This window comes from Ptiloglossa arizonensis, chromosome 1 (assembly GCF_051014685.1).
Source record: "Ptiloglossa arizonensis isolate GNS036 chromosome 1, iyPtiAriz1_principal, whole genome shotgun sequence".
Lineage (NCBI taxonomy): Eukaryota > Metazoa > Arthropoda > Insecta > Hymenoptera > Colletidae > Ptiloglossa > Ptiloglossa arizonensis.
In genome coordinates, this window is record NC_135048.1 from 23,540,938 (window position 1) to 23,557,525 (window position 16,588).

Sequence of the window (16,588 nt, forward strand, 5' to 3'; positions counted from 1 at the left end):
ATTGGAAAGAATTAGAGAGAAGTGGTACGAGAGAGCCAGAAAAAAAGAAAGAGAGAGAGAGAGAGTGTGTGTGTGTACCAGAGAGTCTAAGAGAGAAAAAGAGAGAGAGAGAGAGGCGCGCGGATCGTTCTCCCTCGAATCCAACCGTACGCGACACTCTCTTGTATCGATTTTAGCCCGCTAGAAGAACCTTGGGGAACCTTGGTCTCCCGGAGAAAGAATCTGGCAACGGTCTGGATAGCTCGAATCCTAGAACAGTCGCGCCGCGAAAGGTTCAATGTTAAATCCCGGGACCAGTCTTTCATCCCCTCTTTGGTCTTCTGCTCGCGACGGGACTGCGATTTCGTAGCAACAATCGCGACACTTTGATCCCGTATTTAAATCGTCCAGAATGACACAAAGGTCAAAGGTTGCGACCAAGAGGGACGAAATCAGACACGGCCAATATCCGCCGAGAGTAAATGAACGGAACCTCCAATTAACAGGTCAGAGTGGAACGAGGAGCACCGGATTCGTACGCGTGGATTAGGACACTTCCATCGCGTGAAACGTTATCCAATTTTCGGAATAAATTAACGCAGATTCTAACCGAACCGAATCTCGAGATCGAGAAATCCTAACGGAAGACCTGTTTGGTGATTGTGCGGAGTAGTTGGTTAATTGTTCCAGAAAAGAGAATGTTAACCCTTTGCACTCGAAGCTCTTCTGCTACCAGAAACTAGCATCTTGATGAAATCCTTCAAATAATTTCAAACGGAACATTTTCATTTTAACGTTTCATATACATATGTTTACATCTTACAAGAAAGTAGTAATTGAATTTTAATTTCAATTCCAAATCGCGATGATTTTTCGAATTGGAGAAAGTACACCGAATTAAATGGCGATCGAGCATCGCCTCTCGAGTGGAAAGGGTTAAAAAGTGTTCATTTTTGGTCACACTTAGAAACAAACGGTTAGATGTACTGATAAAAATGTGTTTATCTTTTCACCGAAAGACGATAGGAAAATTGTTCAAAATGAGTTCCAAACACGTGAATGCAATAGCAATCAAACTTAACTAAGCGTTGTATTTCATTATCTTCTTCTTCGGATATGAAACCATCTTCGAAAGAACTGATGTGAAACTCAACCAAAGATTGAAATCAACGAAATAAAACCGATGTATCATAAAATCGTTGTTATTAGGTTCGTTGTTTTACTTTCCTAAACATGGTACTACTATTTGATGAACATATATAAAATTTCGTGTAAATCTAACACTCAAAATTGAAGTGTAGTATTTTTTTACAATACGAGAAACGACAAAACTAATCGAACAACCTACCACGAACTAACTGCAAGTTTAATAAGTCGTAAATGAAATTACATCAACAAGAACGTATACGTGAGTTCGATCGCTATTATACGTTCGAATTAATTTCCAACAAGTTTCCCATCGTGTCTCGAAACGATGAAAACGAAATCATTTCTCATTTCTCTGGGGGGGGGGGGGGGGGGGAATGCTCTTAACGATTCTTATACGAATCTCTCGTGTTCGGACGGGGCCAGTAACGGTCATTTTTTATCGTCCTCTATTGAATAATCAGGCGGTAGGTAAATTGTAACAGGTCGAAATGACGTAGGACATTAGCGAATAACTTGTTGACGAGGCTGATTCACGGTTACGTTTAAGGCGGGAATCACGAGGAGGAGCCATCTTCTCAAACGACTCGTGAAATGGAAACTGGCACAATTTTCCGTGGAATTTAATTTGCAATCCGGGACAGGGATTATCGCGTTCTCCCGCGTGGCCCTCGTTGCACGGTGGCGTTAAAATTACGGAAATACGGGTTTCGGGATCCCAGATGAGCTCATGCTAATGAGGAACTGCGTGTATCGGGTAACACGGCTCGCACACGGTGGCTACGTGTCATTGATATTTTCAGAACGGGAAACCTCGTTTCGCCCAAGGTTAATTTTCCAATTTACGTTTTCCCAGTCGCTGTTTCACCAAGTGTCGCAGAAACGGATTCGAGCCGCGACCACCTGACAGGAAGAGAAGTTCTTTCCAACTGACTCGAGTCGTGTATCTACACACGTGTACACTGAAGAATTCTTTTTTTTTTTTTGCAAGAAAATATCGTCTTTTCGTCCTACAAATTGCGTTGAATCTTTCCTAAAATTTAAATCGTTAAATTTGAATTTCACCCAGAGACATCCTCCCTTGGAACGAAGTGAAGGAATATTTTATACACTTCGAAAGTTTCCATTTACCCTACGATACGACAAATCCTATCGCTTGCAATTGCATTGTTTTCCAACGGTTCGATTTTACCGCGCACATCGATTCTTCGAGTCATTTTGCGCGCAAATGGTAATCGAGAACGTAACACTTTAAAAGATGTTTCATTAATACACTTCGTGCGCGTTTCCGTACATTTTTCATCGCATTGTTTTCCAATTATTCGAGCCCGTTTTATTCCTTTTTCCTTAAATCGTCTACCGAGACAAAAGAGCGGAAATACATTTTATCGTTCCGAGGATCGTGCAGGGAAAAAGTCGAGTGGATTTAAATCACGCGAACGAGGTAGCCACGGTGTCCGACTCTGTACACCGAACCATTTTTCTCCGTACGTTTCTGATAAATATCTCGTCGCGAGCCAGTGCTTCGTCTCATTGGTGATTCTTCAAATTACGCCTCGCGTCTAACGGAACATCATCCAGCTGGGATACATACTTCGAGAATCGCGGATACTGTTCGCTGTTTAACGCGTTAAACGGGATAATGTATACGCACCGATAACACTGCGCGTATGTATATCGGGAATTTTACATCGCGCGTTGATGCTATATCTTAACTGATTGTTTGTACTCCTCTCGAGATAAGGTTTTCTGTACACCACATGTGCTCGTTATGTCGATTAAACGTCCCATTGTTCGCGACGATGTACTCGTTAGTCTGGAAAATTGTCCCAACTGAGCTTTCTTCTTAGAAAATGAATTAAAAAAAAAAAAAAAAAAAAAAAAAAAAAGTAAAATATACCTAACGTAAGAAATGTCTGCGTTCGAGTAACGGGCTAGAATTTTTGGGGAATTTTATAAAGCCGTGGATGCAAAATTTTGGTCGATAACGGGCACGTATTATTGCTGTTTCTTTCGTGAGAGCAACGGTATCGAAACTCCGCGTATGCCAATGCTCGTACAGTAATATCTCCATTCTGCACCACTGATTTTCTATACCTATCTTAAATTCTTTTCTATTTTTCCTCTATACGTTCGCTGCGATTACGCCCATTTCGAATATAGTATTCGTTGCGATACGTTCCCGCAGCGGCTACCAATTTTTTCTTTTTTTTTTTTTATCACATTTAATCTACACGATAAACGAATCGATTTTATTGACATTTGGGAAAGCCATTGATCCGACACACTCGTCAAGACTAAATGGTTATTAACCGAACGTGACCAACGTTCGAGTATCGCACGTGAACGATGCATAATAACAAGAAGATTAGAAACGTCGAACGTGGCATTAAGAAAACACGATATCGATGCAAAGGTCGGAAAATATTAAACGCTGGAGCGAAGTGCGTTGTGCGTAATAATACGAAATATTTACGCGGATGACCTGCGATGCATCGTAAACGAAGTGCATCGATGCGCTTGGAGAAAATTCTCCTCCGTGATATTTTGTACTTTTAGTTGAAAACTGTAGCTCGATACAATTACCAGAACGGTTCTGCGTGTGATCAACAGTATTGAGGACGATTGTGACAATCCGAGAGACGGTGCACCGTTCACTTCTAGAATACCACGTACATGCACGTCTTCGTCGTTCGTTGCACAGAGAGAGGTAATTTTATAGGCGTTGACAACCCAAAGGCTAGTATTCTGTACTCTTCACTTCTTGAGCATCTTGTGCATACCAGTGTTTGCGATGCATTTCATCGAAACAGATAATTTTATAGGCGTTGACAACCTAACGGATAGTATTCTATACTCTTCGCTTCTTGAACATTTTGTGCATACCAAATCCTTTGGACCGAAAGGGGTAATTTTATAGGCGTTGACAACCTAAAGGGTAGTATTCTATACTCTTCGCCTCTTGAACATCCTGTGCATACCAAATCACTCACGATATGTTGCACAGAAAGGGGTAATTTTACAGGTGTTTACAACCTAACGAATAGTATTCTATACTCTTCACTTCTTGAACATTCTGTGCATACCAAATCCTTTTCACAGAAAGGGGTAATTTTATAGCCGTTGACAACCTAACGGATAGTATTCTATGCTCTTCACTTCTTGAACATTCGGTGCATACCAAATCCCTCGCAATAGATTACATAGAGGGATAATTTTATTGGCGTTGACAACCTGAAGAGTAGTATTCTATACTCTTCACTTTTCATATTTAATTATATTATAATTTTATAGGCGTTAAGAACTTAACAAATAGTACTTTATACTCTTCACTTCTTGAATATCTTGTGCATATCAAATCCCTCACAATATATTAAATAGAAAGGGATAATTTCATTGGCGTTGACAACCTGAAGAGTAGTATCCTATACTCTTCACTTTTCGAATACTCCTGTGCATATCAAATCTCTTACGGTGCATTTGCATAGAAAAGAATAATTTTATAGGCGTTAAGAACCTAACAAATAGTACTTTATACTCTTCACTTCTTGAATATCTTGTGCATATCAAATCCCTCACAATATATTGCATAGAAAGGGGTAATTTTATAGGCGTTGACACTCAAAGGATAGTATTCTATACTCTTCACTTCTTGAATACTCTATGCACATAAAATCCCTCACGATGCATTTCCACAGAAAAGGATAATTTTATAGGCGTCGACAAGCTGAAGGGTAGTACCCCCTACTACTCGTTTCCTGAGCACCTGTGCGCACACCGAAGTCTTCGTAATGCATTGCACCGGGAAAAGCAAAGGAATTCTATAGATGTGGATCGTTAAGTTTCCAAAAAAAAAAAAAAAAAAATAAAAAAAAAAACAACTCGGTAGGTTCGCGTACGAAATTGGGGAGTTCGTCGACCGTAGCGGCTCGACGCGACTCGTAGCTCGGTTTCTTGCGAAAAATCGTCGATAATCGTTGCGCAAACCCCGTGCGTTCACCCACGACCCACGCGCACCGCAACGGCTCGTTACGTTACGCTTGCAAAACGCGTACAATTGCACGTGCCTGCATTTTCGAATCGATCCCTCCGAAGCTACTGCCGAGAGAGACCCGTTACATCCGGTTCGCTTTGCACGCGATTACATCTGCAATCAAGACGGCGTGTCGTTCGGAGGTGAATTAATCGTAGGCTTGAATCCCTGCCGGTTATTAGCTTTCCCTCTTGTTGCATCGTTTTTGCGCCGGTCTTGAATGCTTTCCTTGTGCCGCTACGTCGACGATGATTTTTTTTTTCAGCCCGATTTCGAACCGTATCGAGCACGCCGAAGTATTTCCAAAGAAACCAATCACCGCGTGTGGCGGGATACGACGATTTAAATTCACCGCGCAACCGTGCAGTCCAACAGGTCGGGCATTTAAAGACACGAGTGGAGAACGATCGAAAGGGCGTCGTTACCACCGGATATCTCGTGAAATATGTTTCACCTCGAACGGTGACATCGATAATGTTCAACCTTTCGATAAAAATACGATTGAAATTCCCCGAGTAATTCCGAAGTTTACCGTGGAAAACGGTTCGAGAGTCCGTAGAAAGATTGAAAAATGTAGCGTTAATCTGGAAATCTCGAAAAATATGTTTCGAGAAGTAATTCGTACATTAATAATATCCACACCTCCTCCCTCTTCTCCTCTTTTAGAAGCAATTTCTTCTCGTTAAAATTCTCCGTACAAGCTCGAAGTCCATCGAGTCAAACGTTTAAAAGTTTAAGTACAGGACGATGTAAAATTGCATCGTTACACTCGGGATCTGGAAAAATATGATAATTTTAAACGTAACCTACTTATTCGTGACATTCGTCCTCTTTGGAAGTAATTTCTTCCCGTTTAAATTCGCTGCGTAACTCTAAAGTCCGACGAGTCGAACGTTTCAAAGTCCACGCGGAAGATGATTCGTAATAGTATCGTTAGCCTTGAAATTTTCCAAAATTTTGATCATTCGAAAGGGTGATACAATCCTTCGAAATGTAATTATTCGATACTCGATCTTTCGATGGAAACAATTTCTTCCCGTTTAAATTCACTGCACAACTCCGAAGTCCGACGAGTCGAACGTTTCAAAGTCCACGCGGAAGATGATTCGTAATAGTATCGTTAGCCTTGAAATTTTCCAAAATTTTGATCATTCGAAAGGGTGATACGATCCTTCGAAATGTAATTATTCGATACTCGATCTTTCGATGGAAATAATTTCGTCCCGTTTAAATTCACTGCACAACTCCGAAGTCCGACGAGTCGAACGTTTCAAAGTCCACGCGGAAGATGATTCGTAATTGTATCGTTAGCCTTGAAATTTTCCAAAATTTTGATCATTCGAAAGGGTGATACGATCCTTCGAAATGTAATTATTCGATACTCGATCTTTCGATGGAAATAATTTCTTCACGAGAACGTTTCATTCGCTAGCCCGAAAGCAACGAAGACTCTTTGGGTGCAGTGCCAGGTGTCCCATCCTGTGCATTATTTCAGTCACGTACAACTTGCACTGGCGATTTTATCCGTTGCTCCGAAATACCGTCTAGACTTGGACTCGTTATTCCACCTACATCTTTGAGCAGGTCTGAAATTTTTTTCGTCCAATTTCAGGGCACTCCGTGCGGTCGCGACGATTGTCCGAACCGTTCGTGCAATTTTTTGGCAACAAGTACCACTTTCGAGCGGAATTTTTTTTCCGCTCTTTCTTTCCCTCCTTCAAGCAGAAGGAGTTAACTCTTAACGAACAATACGTACACCTGTAAATCGCGACTAACTTTGCTATTGTTCCGTTTCTTTCTCTTTTTGCCTTTCTTTTTCCTTATCAATTATTCATACTTGTGTACGTATACAGAGTGTCCCAGGATTTTCCAACCGAACTCTGCCATATTGTTGTCCATTGAAACATAAGAAACAATGTAGCACAACCACGAATATCGTTGAAGAATCGTAACAAAGATTTGAATTACCAACGGAAATAATAACGAAAGTGCTCTCACGGTACTGACTAAAAATATTGGGTGTTCGGAAAGTGATTTCTTTTTCCAAAATGGAGAGTATATAATTTAATCAAATGTTTGTACACTCTAAAAAAATCGTGTTTCATTTTCACCAAAAAAAAACGACGATAGACGATGTTCGTCCAAATTTTGTTCCCGTAAAGTATCAATGCAATGAATTCAAATTGTATTTGCTGACAAGAAACAAATTCGACAGGAAATTTATTTGTAATGTCAAGATCGAGCGACACTACAAAATGGAATATTTTAAAAACGAGTAATTAATTTAATACTAGATCGATTGCTTCCAATGATTTCAAGTAGTAAATACAACTCGTTTAAACAGATTAGATAAATATCGTTTGTTTATTCTTAACCGTACAATAACAAAAGTAACACACTTTTCGCTATCGCTCCTACGCATTTCATAAGATTCGTTATAATTTTTTAACGAAGTATTTAGCAGTCCATTTTTATACGTTTTCTTTTTATTTCAACAGAGAAATTATATTGACACAGTTCGGTCGTAAAATACTGTGACACCTTGTATACAATATGAGACACGTAACTAGAACTCCGTGGCTTATAATTATAATGAAAATCGATACACACGACTGTTGCAGGGTTTCAAGATAGATACCATTTAACGTTATCGGTTTTTCTCGTTGGCGAACGCTCAAAGGACACACGAAGGTCAAATTAATTTCCCAAATAACATTTTTTCGAATACACCGATCGATCCAGCTCGACCTATATAAACTATTTACACCAAGGAGCCATTACCTTAGAAAATATCTCAATTTCAATGACTCAAAGTCGTACAATTGTACCCACTTTCAACAAACTTGGTAATTAACGAAAAAAAAATCGTGACAAAAACAAAAAAATAAAATCCATTCGAAAAACAATATTGTTCGTTATTATTCCACGTATTCCAAAGCAACCCAGAGACAACCCTCCCTATAAAATTAATAAATACGTACCAAAGTGTTATTATCTGTACACGCGAACAATAAAATTCCCCTCTTCGACTTCCAAGCCGAATTTCGTTCTCCCGTGCACTATTCAGGTCGCCGCAAAGGGACGCACAGTTCACACTGGACAACGAACGAAGAATCTGCGCGAAAATTGGCTCGCGCGTGGAAAATAACTCGGTGGTTCCAGTTTGCTCGCGTCGCGCGCAGAAACGTGTCGGAAAAACCGTTGTTCCGGTACATCGGAGGAGGGCATTGTATGCAAATCGTTGAATGAAAACACGCGTTACCGGCTCGTGTTCCGTCCAAAATGGCACGAAAACAATGTTCACGGGGTCTCGGCGCGTTGCAACACGCGTTCGCGTCATACGGCACAGAGGAATGGACCCGCGACGCCTCGGCTTATATGGACGTATCGACGCGATCCGCGAAAACGCTAAGTGTTTCGCGAAAGACGGAGAGAGAAAATAAGACATAGTCGAGGTGAGAGAGAGAGAGAGAGAGAGAGAGAGAGAGAGAGAGAGAGAGAGAGGGATAGGGAGAGAGAGAAGTCTCTCGAAGATCGTCGCCGCGACGACGCGAAAACTCGCTCGTTGGGGCCCCACGTTACAGCGAGATCGTGCGTCGACCACCGCTCTCGGTGACCCTAATAACCTCGTTGGCTGTTCCCGACGATCAATTAATTACCGCCTAATTGGCGTTGAAGCGCCGGTATCGTCGCGATAAACCTGTAACGCTGTAAGCGACCGGCGACGTGTCCCCCTAAGTCGTTAACGTGAAACATCCACGCAGCCTGCGTAGAAATATTACGCGCGTTTTCCGCGTTATCGTTGTATGTATTCGCGATTTCCGCCGATTTTCGGCAACCGTGCCCCGTAACCAGGTAGATGGTTGGTCGTGGGTTCGATCCGCGAGGACACGCTGCAATTTTCCAGCTTAACCGGATCGATGCAATCCGTTGCCTTTTCTCGCGAACAGATAGAGGTTCGAAGTCGAAATTCAAACGCTCGGCGAATTTCACGCGTGTGCCAAGAACGATTCCGGAAGATTCGAGGTTCCTTGTGGAGAGTCTCAAGTTTCGAGGTGCTTGTGAATGTTTGAATGTTTGAATGTTTGAATGTTTGAATGTTTGAATGTTTGAATGTTTGAATGTTTGAATATTTGAATATTTGAATATTTGAATTTTTGAATATTTGAATATTTGAATATTTGAATATTTGAATATTTGAATTTTTGAATATCTGAATATTTGAATATTTGAATTTTTGAATATTTGAATATTTGAATATTTGAATATTTGAATATTTGAATATTTGAATATTTGAATATTTGAATATTTGAATATTTGAATATTTGAATTTTCGAATCCCTAAATTTATGAGTCTATAAATCTATGTCTATGAGTTTATGAATTTATGCATCTATGAGTCTATGAGTCCATAAGTCTGTGAGTCTATAAGTCTGTGAGTCTGGGTCATTCCATCAGTCTGAGTTAGTCTTTGAAATACCCAGGAAATTCAATAACGAACAATCGACTGTTCCTTAGAAGACCCTGTGTGTGTGTACGAAGGGTTAAATCTATTTACGGAGGAAGCTTGTGAATACCTATAGCACAACTTAAGCTTATACTGATCTCTAGTATTAAACGGCAGAATCCCATGAAAGGTAGAGACGTGGATTCGATTGTCATAACCGAATTTGATAAAATACGGACGTAATTACCGTGGTTCGGGCAACGTAACATATTTGAAAAGACTAAACGTTGTATGTTCAACATTTAGCATATTAAACGTAACAGTGTACATGGGCCAGACATGTGCTATGTAATTACCAACCGTCTTTCTCGACGCTCTAGCTTGCAACGCAAAAAGCGCTCGAAGCATCGTTCCCATTCGCGAAACAGCAAATGTTCAACATCGAGCAGACTCGTTACATTTAATCTTGGATGTTCAGCGTCTAAATCCGTATTTACCAATACCAACGATATCGCGTAAAGTCGAGCTTCACAGAATTTCCCGCAAAAGAAATTCGCGAAATCTATATCGTGATCAATTACTTGTATTCAATCATAGGAATTAAGTCCAGACACAACTGTAAACATTTAACTTACTGAACTTATTTTTCAAGTCCAACTAAAGTACACAAAATTAAAATCCTTTATCAGGAGTTCGATACCACATCTAAGATATTAAAAAATCCTATCATTGTGAAATCCAACAAAATTACTCGAAATGAAGTTTTGAGTGAAAATTATGGGAGAAATTCGCAAAATTTGTTGCAAAATAATCCCTTCTCCAAGTGTCTAACGTTCATACTACACCTATAGTATCAAAAACTCTTCCTCAATTTCTAAAAAAATTACTGAAAATCAAGCTACAGTGATCTACTCCAAAAATTCTAAATCAAGTTACAAGTGACTACCTCAAAAAAAAAATCCTCAACAATTCAGAAAATTTACTTCGAAAGGACCATACATTGCCATTTTTTAAAAATAATCCCCAACAATTTGCAAAGTACACTCCGAAATGACCGGTGACAGATCTATATTTCTCAAATTGTTTCAAAATTACCAAAAATCGAACTACACTGACATTATCTAAAAACAATTCTCAACAGTTTGCAAAGCGTACTCCGAAATGATCGGTGACACATCTACATATCTCAAATTGTTTCAAAATTACCAAAAATCGATCTACGCTCACACTAAGAACAATTCCCAACAATTTGCAAAGCGTACTCCGAAATAACCCATGACACACCTATATATCTCAAATTCGTTAAAAATGACCAAAAATCGATCAATTTCAATTTTCTCTAAGAAAAGAGAAAATCCTTAAGAATTTACAAAGTATACTCCGAAATGACCGGTGACACATCTACATATCTCAAATTTTTTCAAAATTACCAAAAATCGATCTACACTCACACTAAGAACAATTCCCAACAATTTGCAAAGCGTACTCCGAAATAACCCATGACACACCTATATATCTCAAATTCGTTAAAAATGACCAAAAATCGATCAATTTCAATTTTCTCTAAGAAAAGAGAAAATCCTTAAGAATTTACAAAGTATACTCCGAAATGACCGGTGACACATCTACATATCTCAAATTGTTTCAAAATTACCAAAAATCGATCTACACTCACACTAAGAACAATTCCCAACAATTTGCAAAGCATACTCCGAAATAACCCATGACACACCTATGTATCTCAAATTCGTTAAAAATGACCAAAAATCGATCAACTTCAATTTTCTCTAATTTAGAGAAAATCCTGAAGAATTTACAGAGCCCAAAGGACCCGTGTCACGTGTCACGTGTGGGCCAGTACACGTCGGGGTCTCCCCCGATCGTCTCGCGATCCCTCTCGGTCGTGGCGATTTTCCACCCGAAAAAGAGAAGCGGTTCTCCCTTTCGTGTTCCCGCGAGCGGCGCGGCGCGGCGCGGCGTGGCGCGGCCACGCGGTCTCATTGCCAAATATGGCTGGCCGCGGTATTCTTAGCACTGCTCGAGCGCGTACGACACTCGCCGGAGCCGACCGAGCGGACCGCTCCGTCTTCTAAGACGGCGATCGAACCGGAGGAAGACTTCGAGAGCCTCTCGGAGAGGAACGTCGACGTGCAGGGAGCGACAGAGGCGACGTTACCGAACGATTCGAATGCAATTACAGAATCAACCTCGCGATGCATCGAGAAATTGTTCACCCGACGCCATCGGAACGCGCATATAGAGTCGCACCGTTGCAACTACGTGCATTTTATTACTAATATCAGCGACAACCTACATTATACGATCGTTTCCACGATAACCATAACATACAAGGTGTCCGGATCGAAACTCATCGCCTCATCAACACGTCGAACGCCACGGTGGTCATTGGTGATTTTAGAAATGTAAACTAACTGCAAAGTAACAAGTACGTCATTGAATGTTCGTACTTTTTAGACACGAACTCTGATACTTGTAAATTTTTCAATAGTATTACTATTCCAAATAGTAATACTATAGAATAACGGGTACATCGACAAATTCTTGAATATTTCTATTTTTTATGGATATCTTCAAGTATGTAAAACTAGCATGGCGGTCAACGTGTTAGTAACTCCAAAACACCTTTTGTTATTCTCCAATAACATCGAAAAGAACATTTTTTCGGGTAATGTAGAATCCAGTACAAAGAGTAAACTCGAAGAGTAAATTTATCTTCCAAACGCTGTTTTGGAGTTCTCTCTCTCTCGAAACACGATCTACGAGTATATAGGCTAATAGAGACGAGAGAAAAATCCGATACGATACACCGTGTAGAATTATCGGTGACCTTGAACGTTTCTAAGAAAGCCACTTCGAAAAGAATACTCGTCCAGCAACGAGTCAACCGATCAGAACCGCTCGAATTGTGCCCGAAATGTTCCACCGTCGCGTTAAAAATAAATTGTACACGATTCCATGGCCTATTTTAAATAGAACACCCCGTATAGGTGTAGAACGTACGAACGTTCGTTCGAGACCCGTATCGACTTGGAACTAAACTTGGTGCACCACTTGTTACGCGTAACTTCGCTCCATTCTTCATCGTGTTGCGCGACTGGATTGCATTATAGACTTTGTTGCGCTCTCGACCAAGTTTCTGTAACTTGAAACCGGGTAAAGGTAGAAACGTGTGCTCCGCGCTAAACGAGGGCGTCTCTTTCGATAGGAAAACGGTTCAAGTTCTTTTTATTTTTTTTCAGAAATTCCCGCCAACCTAGAAACAGACCCGATAGTCCTCGTAACGGGTACAAGGACGAGGAGAAAACGGGGATGTAAAAAGACGAAAAAAAAAAAAAGAACGACGAAACGCGGCTGCCTTTGTCGTATCCGTGCCTTTGTATCCATACAAGAGTGACTCCTCGATGCGTTCGTGACAATAGAACCGTGGAAGAAACGCGAGAAGCGGGAAAGAACGGGTCAATGAACGACACCAATTATTTTCATCGGCGAGATTCGTCCTCGACATCGGCGATCGCGATTATGTCACAACGCGTGCTGCGCGCTGTTCCACGCGAGAAACAAGCGCTAGAATCTCGAACTGGAGAACCGCTACGCGGATAAGAACAGATCGAACACTCGTGCATCGTCGTCGAGCTCGCGAGTCGAGCAAACAAGAAACGAAATCGCTTCGATTTTCGATCCGAAACCGACGAACGGAGAAGTGTCAAAAAAAAAAGAAAAGAAGAGATAAAATGGGGAAAAAAGGGTTCGTACAACAGTTAAGGGAAAGGACCAATATTTTCTCTCGCTGCGTTCGCGCCCGTTGAATCAATATTTTAATTAAACGACTTGGTTACCCGCCCTCTGTCTACCCTCTCCTCTTGTAACTCACCGAGGAATTTGTGCAACAACCCTGCAAGTACGACTTTACACGCGCCTCTACCGTTTTACATTACGTTTTATTTTACATTTAAATCGTAGCTACGGAATTCATCTCCCTCGCGTGGAACTCGGTGGAGAAAAAAACAAAAAAAAAGGAAAGTTAATCGTGGAATTGTTTTCTCGCCGTTTAAAATCCGTTTCGAATTTACTGTCCGTAAGGAGCGATAAGTTTCTCTTGGGATTCGATTAAGAGAAATTAAGGGACGTTCGTCGTAGAATTGTTTACTCGCGTTTAAAATCTGGCACGAATTTATTGTTCGTAAGGATTCAATTGAGAATTAGATCTCTCGTTGGATTTCATTAAAGGAAGTTTAATCTTTGGATTATTTACTCACGTGCTCGAATTATTTGCTTCGAATTTATCTATTCGCAAGGGGCATTAAGTTTCTAATAAAATTTAATATCACCCCAGAGTTGGATACAACGAGGAAATTTAATCGTTGGATTATTTTCTGGCGTTCGAAATCTACCTCGAATTTATTATCGGTAAGGAGCGTTCGGTTTCAAATAAAATTCGATCTCTCTCGATAGTTGGATACAATAAGGGGAAATTAATCGATGGAATTGTTCCCTTGGATTTAAAATATGCCTCGATCGTATTATTCCCAACGGGCGATAGATTTCCGATCAGATTCGATCTCTCTTGGTATTTGGACGAAATAAGGGAAATTAATCGTGGAATTGTTTCCTATTTCCTTAGATTTAATATCCGCTCGAATTTATTATTCGCAAGGAGCATCGAGTTTCTAATCAAATTTAATCCCACTGAATAAAATAAAGGGAAATCGATCGTGGAATCGTTTCTGTGAGTTATAAAATTTCACCGGTCTCGATGGTTGAATAAAATAAAGGAAATTGTTAGCTGCGTTTAGGTAGGATCGATAGGTAAAATTTCATTTCGATTTGTTCGTTCATTATTCGCAACGAACGTCTAACTCAATCATCTTTGCGCTATCGAAACGACGAGGTCGGTTAAACTCTGCAAAGACAATTAAAAATAACTGCCGAGGAAGAATAAATTTACCTTCGCTATTTTCGTCGGTTCTGTTCACCCAAAGTTTCAGGTAGACGACCGCCTTGCCCAATCAATAGGTGACGCTTTCAAATATAACAACTTCGATCGTTTTAACGCGTTGATTGGAATGTCAGCCGTATCTGGGTGACGCGTGAGTTTCCACGGGAACCATCGCCCATTTCTGGGAACCGACTCTAAAATGCTCGTGAACTTTTACGTAAACGTTACTCTGTCGGTGGAAGTAAGCTACGAAAGTATCGAGCGAACTACTATATACTTTTATTTTTCGCGCTACGATTCGAACGAATAACGAGAATACCTCCAGACATGAAAAAAATAAAATGGCGATAGGTGTATTCGAAGAGAATATTCGCTTAAAAATTAATTTACCAAATTCTTCTTAAAGTACGATATTGAAAAGTATCTTTTTAAAAAATTGTATCTCAAAAACTGATACGTTTATTTACACGTAAAGTCTGTTCTCGATGTCTACGAGTGTACTTGATATTTCTTGCAATTGTATTAGGAAAAATAGAAACGTAATTAAACGATGCACTTGATAATGAAAAAATAAAATGGCAGTAGGTGTATTCGAAGAGAATATTCACTTAAAAATTAATTTACCAAGTTCTTCTCAAAGTATAATATTGAAAAGTATCTTTTTAGAAAATTGTATCTCAAAAACTGATACGTTTATTTTCAGTCCTCGACGTCTACGAGTGTACTCGATATTTCTTCGAATTGTACTACGAAAAATAGAAACGTAATTCAACGATGCACTTGATATTTCACAGCATTCCCAACGACAGAGTAAGATGTAATTTTAGAGACGTCGTTTCCACAAATTGTATCTCGAAAACTGTTAACTAATTTTCTCGCGAATGTCCACCCTTAACAAGGCGCGAATAAGTCGGAAGAAGAAGAGGATCTCGCTTGCGAAACAACGAGCGAGCAATTCCGAAACTTCGAGCAATATTTAATAACGACGACCGGACACGAATCAACCGCTGAAGAGACGCCAGAAACTCGCGTTATTTTCGGATTCGTTCGCGACATTGCAGCATCCAACGGCCCCGTAGATGCACCGAATTGCATGCGGAACGACGAACCTGAGAAACCGTTTCTGGATCGAGGGAACCGCGCTCGCTGATGACAAATCGAATCTTAAACGATCGCAATTCCAACGAAGAACGCTTGAAAATATTTCTTTTTTTTTTTACGATGCTTGGAATTTTTTTTTTAAATTAATACGAAAAACAGAATCCTCGATTGAAGAAATCGCACCACTGACAAAAGTACGACACGAGTTCATAAATAATACAACCTTCGCCCCGTTTGTAAATCTGTACAATCAGGGGCGGATCGACCATGAAACTAATGAAGCTACGGGCCCCTACCTGAAAGAGTCCTCCAAGAGTTCCTCATTAAGTTCATTTTTTTGCTCGACCACTGTTCCAAAGCAGTGGAGAAACATTTTTTTGAAAAATTACACGGTTCGTGTGTAAATAATCTCCCAATATCTCCTAATATGACTAACAGAGTGTGTTTTCGTAGTAATACAATTTTCCTGTCGCGACAAATTTCACAAAAGGAAAATACTCGTTGAAGTAACAAGTATTACAATAACATCATCGAGCTTCGATGAATCTGAATCTATACACTGCGTAAAATCTATCAAAAGACACTTGTAAATATATTTTTACGAGTATGAAACAATATTTCCTACGATTCTTTAAACTTAAAAAGTTCCAAACATCGCACGATAAATAAATCCGAAGATAATATTACTCGAACTTGAATTTTCAAGACGACCTACCATTTTCTTCGCCCATGTTCCAAATACAAAAAAATATTCATTTAGAATTTGATACATTTAATTTTCACTAAAAAAAAAAAAGGATTAATATCCATCAGAGGCACGAAGTTGCTGTAAAAATATTCGAATAGGAATATTATACTCTCCCTGTTTCATCGTCGTCAAGGTTGCGCAACCCCTTAAAGTTCAAAGGATAAGCCCGCGTAGGGC

At 40.0% G+C, this 16,588-nt stretch overlaps 1 protein-coding gene across 4 annotated transcripts in view; it reads right to left on the reverse strand.

The window, feature by feature from the left end:
• LOC143150226 (uncharacterized) overlaps window positions 1-16,588 on the reverse strand; it is a 96,514-nt gene that overhangs the window by 66,766 nt on the left and 13,160 nt on the right. Inside the window, exon 1 of one of the 4 annotated variants that reach the window (XM_076318357.1) lies at window positions 8,140-8,247. The exons of the other annotated variants lie outside the window; for them this stretch is intronic. The gene's annotated coding sequence lies outside the window, so the exon portion shown is untranslated. Of the gene's footprint in view, window positions 1-8,139; window positions 8,248-16,588 lie in introns of those variants that run through there. 4 annotated transcript variants of the gene reach the window in all.